Genomic DNA, 18,849 nt, shown 5'->3' on the forward strand with positions numbered 1-18,849 from the left:
GTTTCACCTCAATGCCCTAATGAATTTAGTAGTGACTATCGGATATTTGCAATGCCCAGAGGAAGCAAATTGTCAGTATCTACCCTATTAATGATAGGATTTGTCACCCACCCTCCAACCCCCCCCCCGCCCAGCACTGCTGCATGTTTTGGGGCAGTGGAGGTATTACGAAATTCTCCCTCAGTGTAACCGAACAGGTGCCGGAGTGTGGTGATGAGGGGATTTTCAAAGTAACTTCATTATTTTGTTAATGTAAGCCTGCTTGTGACACTAATAAATAAACTTTAAAATTTTAAACAACCTACGCATCTTAAGACACTAAGGGACAATGAGTTTGGCCAATCTACCTAACCTGCAAATCTTTGGAGTGTGGGAGGAAACCGGAGCACTGAAAGGAAACCCATGAAGACATGGGGAGAATGTGCAAACTTCACACAGACAGTGGAGTGAGGCTGGAATCGACCCTGGGTCCCTGTCACTGTGAGGCAGCAGTGCTAACCGTATTGCCTCAGAAACAATCCTACTTTGTCAAAAGCAAGATTCAGTAAACTGCAAGTCAAGTGAAATGGGTATATTTACTAAGATGGTTCAAGGCGGGAATTACTCGTTTAATTGTAGGACATTGGGGAGAGTTACAGAACTAAGAGATCGCGGTTCATAGCTTCTTGAAAGTGGAGTCACAGGTGGACAGAGAGGTGAAAGAGGCATTCCGCATGCTTGATTTCATTGGTCAGAACATTGAAAACAGGAGTTGGGATATCTTGTTGAAGTTGTACAAGACATTGGTAAGGAAACCCTTGGAACACTGTGTATAGTTCTGGCCACCATATTATAGAAAGAATATTATTAAACTAGAAAGAGAGCAGAAGAGATTTAATAAGATGCTACCGGGAATTGATGATGTGTTATAAGGGGAGGTTGGATAGACTGGGACATTTTTCTCTGAAGCGTAGAGGCTGAACGGTGATCTAACAGAGGTATATAAAATAATGAGGGAAAAATCTACTTTTTTAAAATATTTTAAACAGACACAACTTCAAATATCAAATACCAAACGAAGATAAAATAAATTCCTCACATTTAGCATCTACACTCAAGTGTTAGGTATCAATAGAATTCCATCAGTTTTTCTTCACCTTTGTTCAACAGTTATTAAGGATTGTCCCAAATTTTGTGGGTAACATTCAGAAAGCTTCTCAGTGACATTCCTCATAACAAATAACCTGAACCATGTGTTCCTGCCTCATGGGAGGGCAAAGCATCTGCTCACTTGTCCCTCAGGCTGTTTGCAAATGGCAGCACAAACACCGATTTAATGCACCTCTCAGCTAGCCTTCCATTGAGGTTAAGCTGCCCTTCAAAGTTATTTCCGTATCAGGGCTCAAATTCATCTGAGATTGAAAAGATGTGGTTTGTTCAGTGGGAATGGGTTTTCGTAGACACCCGAGGATGCTGCACCACCCATAGTCCTCAGAGAGCCCCGAATTCTATGGAAGACATCACCTTCAGAAACAGCACTGAAAATTCCTGGTGGAGTTCAATTTCAGTTTGATCAAGTATTTTATTTTTCCAAAAGCCAATTTAATTTCTACAGTTGCTTTGCTATCCGTTGTGGCACCTGGCCCATTGATAGCTTTGGGCTGTCCTTGCAATCAGCTTATTTCATGCTCCTGCACCCACTATTCTTGTCAGATAGGCCATCTAACCAAGGAAGATGTTTTGGTAGAAAGCTCAGCTTGACTCTGTGAAATTGTATTCCCTCTAAAAATATCAGTGGAACTTCCCTCATCCATTTTCCAGATTATCTTGGTGTCACTTGCGATATATTCCTTTGGGGTCTTAATGCTTTGCTAAATTTGAGGTCATCCAAATCTCTCTGACCATAATTCATGTCCTGTTTACAAAGTTATCCTGTGCTTGCTGCACTGTGCTGGCTCCCAGTGCATCAAAACAGATTTTAATACTCTTGTGTTCAATTACTTATCTCTTTAATCTCTTCGAGCCATTCAAGTGTATTGCATTCCCACAGTCCTGAATTCTATCAGTAACATCCATGCATTTGGCAGCCTGGAATTCTCTCCCTAACATTCCCCACCTCTCCACCTCACCCTCACCCTATAAAAAACTCTTAAGAAACTACCTCACTCCCATCCTAGTATGTCCTTAGCTAGCTCAGAGTCACCTTTCTTTCTGACAGTGCTCCTCTGAAGAACCAGCAGGGCAGGATCTCCGCTCGCACTTCTATATTCTTCCCAATGAGATTCACCATCAGAATATTTGCCACCAAATGCCAACTTGCTGATGCCATTTTGGAAATTCTGGTGGCTTTGCGGTAGCAAACATTAATGCCACGCAATGACAGCTGTAGCACTGGTCTTTGCATCTGTATTTTGGGGTTGCACTCTCTCTGCATTGCACACTTTGTGGGCAATTTTGAACCTGCACAAACCGTCAGCGTATATGGCAACGCGGACCCAGAATTTTGCCAAAGCCAGGACACAAAAATCTCATTGTCCAATTTTCCATGCCCCCTGCCAGTGATGTAACTAGGTCACCATCCTTCCATTTCAAAAAATTGTTATAAATTTAAATATAATTAAAGAGCACAGTATGTTCCTCCCTCACTGATTATTCATACTTTGCCAACATGTCATGCTTACAACAGGCATTTAAAAACTTGAAGCAGTCAAAGGAAAACTATCGGGATGCAAAGGTAAGCATCGTTCCCATTGGATAGAGGGACATGCCCGGTCAGCACCTTGGAATTGCAATCTGGTAATGCCAAGTTGGCATTACCAACCTAGCAGTGCCAATAGCTTGTGGGAAGTGGCTTCCCCAATGCTTCTGGGGGAGTCATCCTTCTTTAAAGGGCACCCCAATCTCTGTGGAGTGCTGGCTCTATCAGTCCCTGTCCCACCAGAGTGACAGTGGAAGCCATGTCCAAGATTCTTTGTGGGCAGAGTACCAGAAAATCTGAAGAGAAAACTTGACGATGCGGCTTGAGAGATGCCTGTCTCAAGGAGAGTGGGCGAAGAAGTGGCAGATGGAATACAATGTGGAAAAGTGTGAAGTTATGCACTTTGGAAGGATGAAAGGAGGCATAGACTTTTTCTAAATGGGGAAATGCTTCAGAAATCAGAAACACAAAGGGACGTGGGCGTCCTTGTTCAAGATTCTCTTAAGGTTAACGTGCAGGCTCAGTCGGCAGTTAGGAAGGCAAATGCAATGTTGGTATTCGTGTCGAGAGGGTTATAATACAAAGCAGGGATGTTCTTCTGAAGCTGTATGAGCCTCTGGTCAAACCCCATTTGAAGTAGTGTGAGCATTTTTGGGACTTGTATCTAAGGAAAGATGTGCTGGCCTTGGAAAGGGTCAAAAGGATGATCCCTAGAATGAAGAGCTTGTTGTATGAAGAACAGTTGGGTAGAGAAAAGAGAACAGTAAAATTGGTAAGAATGAATGACAGAAGAAGGAGGGAAAATGGACAAAGAGAGTGAAACATTCAATATTAATAACCAGCAGTGCATAAACTGCTCGGAGGTTTTTGGTGGAGCTCAAACCCATTTGTAAACTGTTGAGTCAATTAGTTTTAGTCTCCATCTTTAATGACAATTGGGTTGAGCTTCACTTGAGCAAAGTCACATGATTAGCCATCCTTTATTCTCATTTTCTGGAATTCTACTGCCCCGTTGGCCATGGAATCGGAGTTGACGAGGGCCGGAAAGTGAGATTCGTTAACCACAGTCGGGAATTTCCGGTTTCACTTGAGCGATGCTGTACAATCTAAAATTACTTCACGCTTGTACTTGTGCTGCATTTTATCTATTCTTTCCCTTCTTGATTCGGGTTTATTTTAACATTAATTTAAAAATGACGTGTATAACATTCCCCCTTTTTCCTCTTTGCCAGATTTTATTCCTGTTGCCTCTTATTCAGTTTAAAACGTGAGGTTGGGTTTTCTGATGGTAAATTGGGTATGCCACCATGCCCCTTGAACCAACGAAAACGCAGTGTGCTGATCTTGGATGAAAAGCATTACGGGAGCAATTCTCTGGCCTCCCAACCATATGCCTCCCACTGGCGGGAGGTGGCACGTTGTCTGCTTGTGGCGGCATTCTCTAGCCTTGCCACTGTCAATGGGAATTCCCACTGATTTACTCCACGCCGGCAGGAAACCTGCTGGTGGGACCGGAGAATTTCCAGCCGACATCATCAAGCCACTCTCAAATAATACGCAAAATGAGTGGGCGCATAAGAACATAAACATAAGAACATAAGAAATAGGAGCAGGAGTAGGCCATCTAGCCCTTCGAGCCTGCCCCGCCATTCAATAAGATCATGGCTGATCTGTCGTGGCTCAGTTCCACATTCCCGCCCTCTCCCCATAACCCTTAATCCCCTCTCTTATCAAAAACCCATCAACCCGCGTCTTAAAAATATTTAGCAAGGCAGCCTCCACCACTTCAACGGGCAGAGAATTCCAGAGATTCACCACCACTTTGGTAGGAAGAATGGTAGGAAGGATTATTACTTACGTGGCGAAAAACTGCAGCAGGCGACGGTGCAGAGGGACCTCGGGGTCCTTGTGCATGAGTCGCAAAAACCCAGCTTGCAGGTGCAGCAGGTGGTCAGGAAGGCTAATGGGATGCTGGCCTTCATCGCGAGGGGGATTGAATATAAAAGTAGGGAGGTCTTACTGCGGCTGTATAGGGCATTGGTGAGGCCGCAGCTGGAGTACTGTGTGCAGTTTTGGGCGCCGTACTTACGCAAGGATATTTTGGCCTTGGAGGGAGTGCAGTGGAGGTTTACTAGGCTGATGCCGGAGTTGAGGGGGTTGAGCTATGAGGAGAGGCTGAATAAACTAGGCTTGTACTCGTTAGAGTTTAGAAGAATGAGGGGAGATCTCATTGAGACGTATAAGATGATGAATGGGATGGATAGGATAGAGGTGGAGAGGCTCTTCCCGCTCAGAAAGGACAGTAGGACTAGGGGGCACAGCCTCAAGATAAAGGGGGGGCGGTTTAGAACGGAGTTGAGGAGGAACTTAATCGTTAAATTCACCCACCATTTTTAAATCACCAGTTAAGAAGCTACTGAGCATCTTAAAAAGCTAATTGTAACCTTTTGCTGTTGCGCGCTGTATTTTTCAAGTGTCGGGCAGAGAAATATTTGGTGAAGTGGTGAAGAAGGCATTCTGCATGCTTGGCTTCATTGGTCAGAACATTGAATACAGGGGTTGGGACGTCTTGTTGAAGTTGTACAAGACATTGGTAAAGCCACACTCGGAATACTGTGCAGAATTCTGGTCACCCTATTATAGAAAGGGTACTATTAAACTAGAAAGCGTGCAGAAGAGATTTACAAGGATGCTACCGGTACTTAATGGTTTGAGTTATAAGGAGAGGCTGGGAAGACTGGAACTTTTTTCTCTGGAGCATATAAGGCTGAGGGGTGATCTAATAGAGGTAGATAAAATAATGAGGGGCACAGATCAACAAGATAGTCAATATCTTTTCCCAAAAATAGGGGAGTTTAAAACTAGAGGGCATAGGATTAAGATGACAGGGGAGAGATACAAAAGTGTCCATAGGGTCAACTTTTTCACACAGAGGGTGGTGAGTGTCTGGAACAAGCTGCCAGAGGCAATAATTGAGAGGGAAACAATGTTGTCTTTTAAAAAACGTTTAGACAGTTACATTGGTACGATGGGTATAGAGGGATGTGGGCCAAATGCGGGCAATTGGGTTTAGTTTAGGGATTAAAAAAGGGTGGCATGGACAAGTTGGTCTGAAGGGCTTGTTTCCATGCTGTAAACCTCTATGAATCTGTGACTCTATGAGTGTATTGTGGTCAGTGTAATGAGGTAGGACAAGGGTGGAAAAAATAACCTGTCCACTGGGATGGCATTGTTGCAGCAAATTCTACTAATGGATGTGGCAGCTCCTGGAGTTAATGTTTCTGACTTTTTTGAGTCTTCAGTAAGAAAGGACAGATTAGGAGATTGGCAGGGTTGTGGCGGGGGGGGGGGGGGTGCTTTCAATTTGTCGCCATGACTGACTTCCTCTTTGTTGCAAAAACCCCTCTGCCATCTGTCATCTTGGTCTACTCTACTGATTGGTTGCGATGCATCACCTTTTCACCTCCCATTGGTCACCTTCTCACCTAATGAGCTGCTCAACATTCGATTTGATGATCTGAGACAGCAGGAGCAAACAGGCTACTCACTTACTATTCCGTCTCCCTTACCCCACCAAAAAAATGTAAAAATCCAGCACCTTGGTTCATTATATAGGCTTTGGAGGTCTCGTAGATTGTAGCGTGGTTATGGGGATAAGGCGGAAAAGTGGAGTTGGGGTTTATCATAGCAGATCAGTCATTTCATTTGATTTGGTTTATTACTGTCACATGTATTAACATAGAATGAAAAGTATTGTTTCTTGTGCGCTATACAGACAAAGCATACTGTTCATGGAGAAGGAAATGAGAGGGTGAAGAATGTAGTGTTACAGTCATAGCTAGGGTGTAGAGAAAGATCAACTTAATGCAAGGTAAGTCCATTCAAAAGTCTGACAGCAGCAGGGAAAAAGCTGTTCTTAATTTGGTTAGTATGTGACCTCAGACTTTTGTATCTTTTTCCTGACAGAAGAAGGTCAGAAGGGAAAATGTCCGGAGTGAGTGAGGTCCTTAATTATGCTGGCCGCTTTGCCGAGGCAGCGAGGAGTGTAGACAATGTCAATGGATAGGATGCTGGTTTGCATGATGGACTGGGCTACATTCATGACATTTTGGAGCTCCTTGCAGTTCTGGGCAGAGCAGGAGCCATACCAAGCTGTGATAAAACCAGAGAGAATGCTTCCTCTGGTGCATCTATAAAAGTTGGTGAGAGTTGTAGCTGACATGCCAAATATCCTTAGTCTGCTGAGAAAGTAGAGGCATTCTAAACTATAGTGTCGGCACGCGGGGACCAGGAAACATGGCCTTCATAGCGAAGGGGATTGAATATAAAAGTAGGGAGGTCTTGCTGCAGCTGTATAGGGCATTGGTGAGGCCGCAGCTGGAGTACTGTGTGCAGTTTTGGGCGCCGCACCTGCGCAAAGATATTTTGGCCTTGGAGGGAGTGCAGAGGAGGTTTACTAGGCTGATACCGGAGTTGAGGGGGTTGAACTATGAGGAGAGGCTGAATAAACTAGGCTTGTACTCGTTGGAGTTTAGAAGAATGAGGGGAGATCTCATTGAGACGTATAAGATGATGAATGGGATGGATAGGATAGAGGTGGAGAGACTCTTCCCACTGAAAAAAGACAGTAGGACTAGGGGGCACAGCCTCAAGATAAAGGGGGGGCGTTTTAGAACGGAGTTGAGGAGGAACTTCTTCACTCAAAGGGTGGTGAATCTCTGGAATTCTCTACCCATTGAAGTGGTGGAGGCTGCCTCGCTAAATATTTTCAAGAAGCGGGTTGATGGGTTTTTGATAAGAGAGGGGATTAAGGGTTATGGGGAGAGGGCCGGAAAGTGGAACTGAGCCACGACAGATCAGCCATGATCTTATTGAATGGCGGGGCAGGCTCGAAGGGCCAGATGGCCTACTCCTGCTCCTATTTCTTATGTTCTTATGTTCTTATATAGCTCATGATCTCATTGAATAACGGAACAGTCTCAATGGGCTGAATAGCCTACCCCTGCTCTTAAGTTTTGTGGTCTTATGGGTCACGGTTAACTATCCATCAATTGCATACTGCCAGAAATGAGATCCTTTTTTAATTCTGAAAATTCTAGCAGGTTTCTTTCACACATTCAAATAACATTTTATCTCCATCCCAGTTTTCAACCATTTCCCACGAAAATAAATTCCGAGATTTTGGTCTTGTCTGAAGTATCTCATATTCAATTTGCTCTTAATCTTTGAATTAAAAGGTGCTTACACTCTTGAATCAATTTACCATATCTTTTTTTTATCAGCTGCAGCCAACAGCGTGGATTTGCTCAGCTAATCAATTGCTTTCAAACTAAATACAATTGCCTGGGCTCAAGCAGTGATTTATCCGGAATGTAATCTTGCACATGTCCCTGTCTCGCAGAATATTCCCCATCACTGTTCTTATTTTATAATATGCTGCTCATTAAAATTGTCACAAGTGACGTTCCGCAGCCAAAAATAGGCTCTTAGATCTCTACAGATACTGCTGGAGATACCTATTAGTGACAAGCTGGACCTGCCCTCCAACATTTCATTCACAGAGGGCAACGACCTGTGTGACATTGCGAACACAGCATGTGCCACGGGGACCTGCCTACACTCACATCTCAGGCTGTCGAATGAAAATGTGGCACGCTAGATGGCTACATAGTCAACTTCAACACAAAAGCAAAACCGAAAATTTAAACTGAAAGAAGCACATTTGGGGAATATTCAACTCCTAGTCAAATTCATTATTGAATCATAGATCCCGACAGTGCAGAAGGAGGCCATTCGGCCACCGAGCCTGCACCAACAGCAATGCCACCAAGGCCCTGTTCCCATAATCCCATGTGTTTACCCAGCTAATTACCCAGTTATGGGTGACAGGGTGGCACAGTGGTTAACACTACTGCCTCACAGGATCAGGGAGTTGGATTCAATTCCTGGCTTGGGTCCCTGTTGTGTGGCATTTGCACATTCTTGCCGTGCCCGTATGGCTTTCCTTCGGGTGCTCTGGTTCCCTCCCACAGTCCGAAAGACCCAATGAGAGCATCAACTGAAATGTGCCAAGAGAATCAGTCAGACCAATTAGCTCTGACAAATGATAAGAGATAAGGATACTAATTTACAAAGTATCTATTAGTCAAGGAATTCCAAACTATTTCAGTAGTTTCTGTACTTACCACAATCCATTGTCACCTACTTCAAATTTAGCTCTGAGAATATGTATTAAGAGCTAGATTAGGATCCTTGGCCCTTTGTGCCTAGTCACCATCCAATATGATCATGGCTGATCTATTGTTATTTATTTATTTATTATTCAATAATTTCGCTTAGAAGTTGAAACCTACATCACACCCTGATGTTCATTTTACTATATAGGTGGACAGCATGGTGGCATAATGGTTAGCACAGCTGTCCCACAGCGCCAGAGACTGAAATTCAATTCCCAGTTTGGGTCACTGGCTATTTGGAGTTTGCACATTCTCCCCGTGTCTGTGTGTGTTTCCTCTGGGTGCTCTGGTTTCTTCCCACAATTCTGAAATACGTGCTGGTTAGGTGAATTGGCTATGTTAAATTCTCCTTCGGTGTACTTGAACAAGCGCCAGAGTGTAGCAACTAGAGGAATATCACAGTAACTTAAAATTTATCTATTATAATCACAAGTAGGCTTGGATCAACTATGCAACAAAGTTACCTTGAAAACTTCATTTTAGCAAGGCAAATCCACCTAACCCACACATCTTTGGACCATCGGAGGAAACCAGAGCACGCAAAGGAAACTCAGGAGAGTGTGCAAACTCAACACACGCAAGGCTGGAATCAAACTCAGATCCCTGCTGCGAGCCAGCAGTGGCAACCACTGTGCCACCATGCCAGAGTCACAAGGGGCCATTATGTTGTCCCAGATTATCACCGTGACGGAGACTCTCTCCACCTCGTCCTCATGGTGAAAATAGTAGAAATACCTGGAAACCCTAAGTTCCAGCACTGAACATGTCAGTTCCCATTTTAAAAATCATCCAGGGTCAATGTACCCACATGCGTAACAATCTTATTCAAATAGTAGCTGAACTCCTTGGGAATTTGAGGAGTTGGGTCCTTTCCATTATTGAAGTATTTCTCCTGCTCAATTATCCCATGTGAAGGGGAGGTAATGGCCAAGTGATATTATGGCTAGACTACTAACCCAGAAACTCAGCTAATGTTTTGGGGATGTGGGATCGAATTGTGCCACAGTAGATGGTGGAATTTGAATTCAATGAAAAATATCTGGAATTCAGAATCTGCTGATGACATGAAACCGTTGTCGATAATTGGAAATACCTACCTGGTTTACTAATGTCCTTCAGGGAAGAACATCTGCCACCCTTCTCTGGTCTGGCCTGCATGTGGTTCCAGATGTGGTTGACTCTTTACTGCCCTCCAAGGCCAACTAGAGATGGGCAATAAATGCTGGTAGTCAGCGATGCTAATGTCCCCCAAATGAATGATATAAAAAAGGGTTGTTGAACCAGGGGATTGTAGTTCTTAAAGACTTCCAGCAGTTTTTGTTTGGAACCTGTATTGATGATGAGATGGTTGATGCAAATTCACCTCTGTCCTCTTCAGTAAAGGGAGCCTGGAAGTCTTCTTGGAGAAGGTACTCTGAGGCGAATAGCAAATTTTGGAACAGAAGCCCATTCTCCAACCAGAATATGGGGTTTTTCAGTCAGTAGCAAACGGCTGACTTCAAAGAAAGCCACCCACAATTATCCAATGGTTTCTGTGGTGGAGTTTCCTAATTTATCCTCAGCAGATTAAAATTGGCAAGTCTTAATTCATAGAAATCCTACAATAGTCTTGCAGTAATGACCTTGAACACTAGCAGATTTACTAGCATTACCACTGCGAGATCCAGGCTAATATGACTGTTGTCTCCTCTATGTTAAACATGTAGGGGGCTGAACAAGCATAAAAATGAAAAGATTTCAGATCCATTTTTTCAGCCAGGTCACAAGTCCAATCTTATATCAGTCTGTGCAAAAAATTTTGCCAAGTCTGTTTCCCACCAATAGGGGGAGTGGGCAGGACCTAAGCTTGACAGAAAGTAGCTCACAGTAAAGGCCACAATTGTACAGGTGCAGGTCTCCCTGTTCTGTGCAACAGCACAGAAAGGTCTATCAGTTACCTCCACCCCTTGTATATCACACACATCCCTCTCCAAAAGATCCCTGACCTCCACGATTGGACTCCCCCCTTCCCACCATTGATTGCATGCCTCCCCCCCCCACCCCACCCCCCCACCCAGATGATCACCCTCCCTCCCCAAGCTATCCCAGCCTGGTCAATCACCTTCGCCTTCCCTGGCTGATTGATTCATTGCAGAGTGTACTGTATCCCTTTGCTCTTGCACATCTCCCCTTTGCACTGGCCCCTCTTGTAGGCCCACCCCCTCAGGGTCTGCCCAGTGTACCTCAGCACTATCCAGTGTGCCCTCCTTGCCCCTGACCTCCCATGGGGCCACACTGGCCTCTAGTCCTACTGGTGAGGCCATTACAACATACATGATCTTCACTGGTGAAAACCAAGGCAAGTGGATATGGATGACTGTGTCCTGTGGTCACTTGTAACATTTAAGTCAAGATTAACATTGATTTAAGAGAAGGTAAGATCGACCCCATTGAATCAAATCAGGGAAATGTTTGCCAAACTGGAGGAGTGCCAAGGTGGAGAGAAAGATAGAGTATCTACCTAAATAAAGGTGTTTTGCACAATGAATGTCCTCAATGAAGAACACACTGATCAACCTGAAAAACAATCACCAAAACACTCTAATTTTAGCTCTGAATCATTCTTAATGATCTGAAATATCTTTTTGCTAAACAAAGAGGCTATTTTTCTAACTTGCACAACTCTGACATGCTTACTTATCAGATGGCTCCTAGAATGACTGGTCATTGCCTCTGCACTGGAAGAGGTTCAGAGAAGATTAATACTTGGAATTTGATGGTTGTTGTAATGTCTTAACACTGTTAGATGTTATGGGTTTTAAATAAAGAAAAAGATGCGGCTTACACACGTAGATTCAAAGTAACCCACAACAGGTTTATTGAAGGAAGTCTTCTCTGCACAGAACAGAAACTGAAATTAAACAGCAGACTACGAAACACCACAAATGGAATCACCATCAAATCATGTGACTGGATCTTAAAGCAAACATGCAGCCACTTAAGTATATAACATCTCTCTCTCTTTACTCCCGTGGTCATGACAACAAATTACTATGATGTTATACATAGGATCATTAATACTCCAGATACTACAATGCACCATTGATCACAGTGGTTAACACTGCCGCCTCACAATGCCAGGAACCTGGGCTTGATTCCCGGCTAGCGGACTGTGGAAGAAAACTGGAGCACCCGGAGGAAACCCACACAGACACGAAGAGAACAGAACATAAACATAAGAACATAAGAACATAAGAACATAAGAAATAGGAGCAGGAGTAGGCCATCTAGCCCTTCGAGCCTGCCCCGCCATCCAATAAGATCATGGCTGATCTGTCGTGGCTCAGTTCCACTTTCCCGCCCTTTCCCCATAACCCTTAATCCCCTCACTTATCAAAAACCCATCAACCCGCGTCTTAAAAATATTTAGCGAGGCAGCCTCCACCACCTCAACGGACAGAGAATTCCAGAGATTCACCACCCTTTGAGTGAAGAAGTTCCTCCTCAACTCCGTTCTAAACCGCCCCCCCTTTATCTTGAGGCTGTGCCCCCTAGTCCTACTGTCCTTTCTGAGCGGGAAGAGTCTCTCCACCTCTATCCTATCCATCCCATTCATCATCTTATATGTCTCAATGAGATCTCCCCTCATTCTTCTAAACTCTAACGAGTACAAGCCTAGTTTATTCAGCCTCTCCTCATAGCTCAACCCCCTCAACTCCGGTATCAGCCTAGTAAACCTCCTCTGCACTCCCTCCAAGGCCAAAATATCCTATGTTCTTATGTTTATGTTCTATTCTCTTCGTGTCTGTGTGGGTTTCCTCCGGGTGCTCCAGTTTTCTTCCGCAGTCCAAAAGATTTGTTGGTTAGGTGCATCGACCATGCTAAATTCTCCCTCAGTGTACCCAAACAGGCGCCGGAGTGTGGTACTAGGGGAATTTCTCAGCAGCTTCATTGCACTGTTGATGAAAGCCTGCTTGTGACACTAATAAATAAACTTTAAACTTTAATAATTACTCATAGTCAATAAGAAAGTTGATCAACATGATATCTATTCCTCTTTTGTTGTACATGACATTCTGAATTTCAGCTGCCGTTAACCCTAAAAGTATGATTTGGAACTTCCAAAGATACTTCTTCTCTTGGAACTAATTTTGCATCATTCTCACATGGTTTATTGGATTAGACACAGGCATCAGGCAAATAAGCTTTCCCTAGTAATATTCACAACACTAGGGGCTAAAGAAGTTGGTACTTCAGGAGATGATTCATAGAAATATAGAAACGTAGAAACTAGCAGTAAGTGTAGGCCATTCAGACCTTCGAGCCTTCTCCACCATTCATCTTGATCATGACTGATCATCGAATTCAATATCCTGAACCCCCGGCTTCCATATCCCTTGATCCCTTTAGCCCCAAGAGTTGTATCTAGTTTCTTCTTCAAATCAGACATTTTGGCCTCTATCACATTCAGTGGGAGTGAATTCCACACGTTCACCACCCTCTAGGTGAAGAAATTTCTCCTCATCTCAGTTCTAAAAGATTTCCCCCTTATCCTCAAACTATCACCCCTAGTTCTGGATTCCCTCACTATTGGGAACGTTCTTTCCAAATCTACTCTGTCTGGCCTTGTTAGAATTTTGTAAGTTTCTATGAGATCCCCTCTCACTCTTCTAAACTCCAGTGAATATAATCCAAACAGACTTAATCTTTCCTCATATGGTAGCCATGCCACCTCACCCTGTAATACTCCCTCTATAGCAAGGACATCCTTCCTCAGATAAGGACAACAGAACTGCACACAATACTCCAGGTGTGACCTTACCAGCGCCCTATATAATTGCAGCAAAACATCCCTATCCCCTATATTTAAATATAGAGAAATCATTTCAATGTGACAATAATTGGTCTGCATGGCATCATCAAACCAGTTTATCTTCGGTTTGGGATGTCTAAGAAATTGGGCTGTTTTTGATAAAACAATGGCTCATACCCATTTCTCACTCATAGCATATTTACACAATAACAATCGATCTACTTGTTGAAATGAGTATTATTTTGTCCTTATTTCTCGCTGAACAACTTGAGATTGTTGTTGATATTCTACTACCACTGAACTTTCTGGAGGTGATAACAAATCAAATGTAGTTCTTAACTTACTCTTTAAACGTAGTAATGCAGAAGAATTCTAGGTCATCGCATGAGTAATATTTATATAAGATGCCAAAAGGCTATTCCCATGATGTGGTAATGAACCTTGCTCTTTTGAATCTTTGAAAGAATGTTTCAAGGATTCAACAAATCTTTCAGCTAATCCATTGGTCGTTGGATGATAAGGTGTGGATTTTATATTCTGAATACTATTTACTTTGAAATAATCGGCAAACTTTTGTGAAGAAAATGGTAAACAATTATCAGAAACAATCTTAGGTTCTGATGGTCCGGATGTCTTGTTGAGGAACTGGGTATTAAGCCCCAACGCAAACCTTTCACTTCCCCCTAAAACTTGAGATCTTTGGAACTAAAAAGCAGTCACATGTACCCTCTGCTTCAAGACAATCCAATGACCTTGCTTCTCTGTGTACACATATTCCCATCTATCCTTCGATCCATTGCTTTCGACACTGATTTCTTTTACAGGCATAACAGGGCTGAAATTAGGCTGGGTTGATTAATAAGGGGGCCAGGGAATATGGAAAAAGGCAGGAAAATGGGGATGAGAAAAATATCAGCCATGATTGAATGGCGGAGAAGACTTGATGGGCCGAGAGGCCTAATTCTGCTCCTATGTCTTATGGTCTTATGGCCTTGTGGTGTTGTAAAGTACAAACGTAATAATCCAAAGGCCAGTTCTTCCATTGTAATGTTGGATAAATGAATTTAATCTGAAGGGATTAAGACTTTGGTCCCAAGTATTGCACAACAAATGTAGGATTTTCCATCATAGTCATATCATTAACTAATAAATATATTAGTGAAATAAACAAGGAAACAAATTGGAAACTATGGATTTCCACACACATTTATTAAGGACAGCATGATCTGTAGCTCCCGCGGTACCAATGACCTTGAGGCTAACGAAGATTTCCATGGATATCAGACATTAAGTGAAATGAGTGATTAAAAAGTCAAAAGATTTTCTGTGAGAGGAATATTAAAACTACACCATTATGGATCATGCAGTAGATAACTGTCATTGTAAATGTTTGTTCAGTGAACTATGACTTTTGTATTTTCTTCTTCCATGCTAATCATACATGCTGATAAATTAGAGTTCTGTATGGCATCATATGATAAGTTGAGTGATTTTTAAGAGCAGTGCAGATGCCAAATGCCTTAACAATTAGCATGGCTGTGAAAATGTCACTAAAAAACCTCCTTTGCCTTTCTCTAATATCAATCTCAGCCAACCTTCTGTCCCAAAATGTGAACATTCAGTGTTTATTCAAATCGTAAGGTGCACTTGGCCCTTCAAGCCTGCACCAACAACAATCCCACCCAATCCCCATCTCCACAACCCTACCTATTTACCCTGTTAGTTCTCCTTGACACAAAGGGGCAATGTAGCATGGTCAATCAACCTACATAAGCAACACTTAAGAGGCATCTGGATGGTTAATAAGGAGGGAATAGAGGGAAAAGAACCCAGTAAGAACAGGTTTTTTTTCAGTTTAGCTAGGGCATCATGATCAGCACAGGCTTGGAAGGCTGAAGGGCCTATTCCTGTGCTGTACTTTTCATTGTTCTTTGTTTTTTTGTTCTTAACCAGCACATCTTTTGAGTGTGAGAAGAAATTGGAGCACCGGGAGGAAACCCATGCAGACATGGGAGAACATGCAAGTTTCAGCAGACAGTTAATTGAGGCCGGAATTGAACCCGGGTCTCTGGCACTGTGCCACTATGCTGCCTTTGTTTATTAAGTTTATTCAACTCTAATCCATCAGTTTTTTTCCCCTCCTGATGTCTCTGCTTGTTTGCTACAATATCTTTGGGAGGGTGGAAAAACACAATTTACAGCAAAATATTGCAAGTGCTTTTTAAAATTTGTTAATGGGACGTGAGCGTCACGAGCTAGACCAGCACTTATTGTCCACTCTTAATTGTCCTTGAAAAGGTAGTGGTGGTGAATTGTTGTAGTCCTCGAGGTATAGGTACACCCACAGTGCTGTTAAGCAGGGGAGTTGCAAGACCCAGGGACAATGAAGAAACAGCGATATCTTTCCAAGTTAGGATGGTGAGTGACTTAGAAGAGAACTTTCAGCTTACGTTCTCATGTACCTGCTGCCCTTTTATCCTTATAGGTGGTAGACATCATGGGTTTCAACGATGCTGTTGAAGGAAATTTGGTATCACAGTACATCTTGTTGATGGCAACCTGTTACTATTGTGCATCAATGGTGGAGGGAGTGAATGTTGAATGTGGTGGTGGGGGGGGCGGGGGCGCTGGTGGCAATCAGTGGACTGTTTTGTCCTGAATGATGTCCAAGTTTCTTGAGTGTTGTTTGAGCTGCTCTCATCCATGCAAGTGGAGATCATTCTCTCACACTCCTAACTTGTGGTTTGTAGATGATGATCAGGCAGCAGCACAATTAAGTTACTGTGAAAATCCGCTAGTTACCACACTCCAGCGCCTGTTCGGGTACACTGAGGGAGAATTTAGCATTCTCAATGCACCTAACCAGCACGTCTTTTGGACTTTGGGAGGAAACCAGAGCACCCGGGGGAAACCCATGCAGACACAGGGAGAAGGTGCAGTCTCTGCACAGACAGTGACGCAAGCCGGGAATCGAACCCGGGTCCTGGCGCTGTGAGGCAGCAGTGTCAACCACTGTGCACCATGAGATCTTCCAGCTGGTGTCATCAGCCCATCCATCTTCAGCTGCTTCATCAATGACATTCTGTCCAATATAAGGTCCAAAGTGGGAATATTGGAACATAGGAACAGGAGTAGCGTCATTCAGCCCATTGAGCATATTCTGCCATTAAATGAATTCAACAAAGAACAAAAAGAACAAAGAACAGTACAGCACAGGAACAGACCCTTCGGCCCTCCAAGCCTCTGCCGATCATGATGCCTGCCTAAACTAAAACTGTATGCACTTACTGACTCCTTATCCTTCCATTCCCATCCTATTCATGTATTTGTCTTTTTGCCTCTTCACTGCTGCTATCACCACTTCCCTGGGCAGCATATTCCAGACATTCATCACCCTCTGTATAAAAATCTTGCCTCGTATATCTCCTCTAAACCTTTGCCCACGCACCTTAAACCTGTGTCCCCTAGTACTTGATTTTTCTACCTGAGGAAAGAGCATTTGACTATCCACTCTGTCCATGCCACTATTAATCTTGGAAACGTCTATCAGGTCACCCTTCAACCTTTGTCGTTCCAGTTATCCAACCTCTCCTCATAGCTAATACCCTCCAGACCAGGCAACATTCTTGTAAACTTTTTCTGTACCCTCTCTAAAACATCCACATCCTTCTGGTAGTGTGGCGACCAGAATTGTACACAATATTCTCAATGAGACCGAACTAAGGTTCCGTGCAGCTGCTGCATGACCTGTCAATTTTTATACTCGATGCCCTGATTGATGAAGGCAAGCATGCTGTAAGAGATCTTGACTACCTTATCCACCTGAGTTACCACTTTCAGTGATCAGTAGATATGTTCTCTCTGCCTGTCAATACTCTTAAGGTTTCTACCATTTGCTGTATAATTCCTACATGAATTGGACCTTCCAAAATGTATTACCTCGTGCTTGTCCAGATTAAACTCCATCTGCCATTTCTCCACCCAAGTCTCCAACCGGTCGATATCCTGCTGTATCCTCCAATAATCCTCTCCACTATCCGAATCCTCTTCACTATCTGAAGATCATGGCTGATCTACGGCCTAAGTCCATGTACCTGCCTTTGGCCCATATGCCTTACCTTTGCTTAACAAAAAATTATATGTATCAGTTTTAAAGATAGCAACAGGTCTAGTATCAATTGTTATTTGTGGAAGAAAGTTGCAAACCTTCAGCACCCTTGCGTGAGTTGGAGTGCTTCCTAACACCTCCCATGAATGGTCTGACCCTATTTTTAGACTATAATTTATTTTTTATGTACCCTATCTTTCCCTGAGGATGTTCACTGGTTTATGTACAATGTTCAGCACAATTTGTGATTCCTCAGATACCAAAGCATCCCATATCCAAATGCAGCATGATCTAGATAATATTCAGGCTCAGGCTGACAATTGGCAAGTAATATTTATGCCACACGAGCATGAACAATGACCATCTCAAACAAATGAGAAACTATCTATTGCCCCTTGACATTCAATAGCAATACGATCGCTGAATTCCCCCTTGTCAACATCCTGGGAGTTACCATTGAGAAACTGAACTGGACTAGCTATGTAAATACTGTAGCCATGAGAACAGGTTAAAGGCTAGGAATTCGGGCTCAGTGCAGCTCCAATAAGACTCAAGAAGCTCAACATCATCCAGTGCAAAGCAACCCATTTGATAGCTACCCCTTCCACAAACATTCATTCCATCTACCACCAAAAAACAATGGCAACATTGTATATCATCAACAAGATGAGGTGCAGGAACTCACCATGGCTCTAAAGACAGCAACTTCCAAACCCACAACCACTACCATTTACAAGGACAAGGGCATTAGATACTTAAGAACACCACCACCTGGAAGATACCCTCCAAGTCACTCGCCATCCTGACTTGAAAATGTATTCCTGTTCCTTAACTGTCACCGTGTACTCCCTAAAAACACTCTGGATGGACCTACACTTCAGGGACTGCAGCACTTTAAGAAGGCACTATCTCAAGGGCAACTGAGGATAGGCAATAAATGCTGGTCTCAGCCAGCAAAATCAGCATCAGATAAATTAACTCTTAAATTGTGACAAATTACTCTGTCAGCCTCTGCTGCCATTTTTCACACTGTGAT

This window comes from Carcharhinus amblyrhynchos, chromosome 5 (assembly GCF_965287045.1).
Source record: "Carcharhinus amblyrhynchos chromosome 5, sCarAmb.v2.hapA, whole genome shotgun sequence".
Classification (NCBI taxonomy): Eukaryota; Metazoa; Chordata; class Chondrichthyes; order Carcharhiniformes; family Carcharhinidae; genus Carcharhinus; species Carcharhinus amblyrhynchos.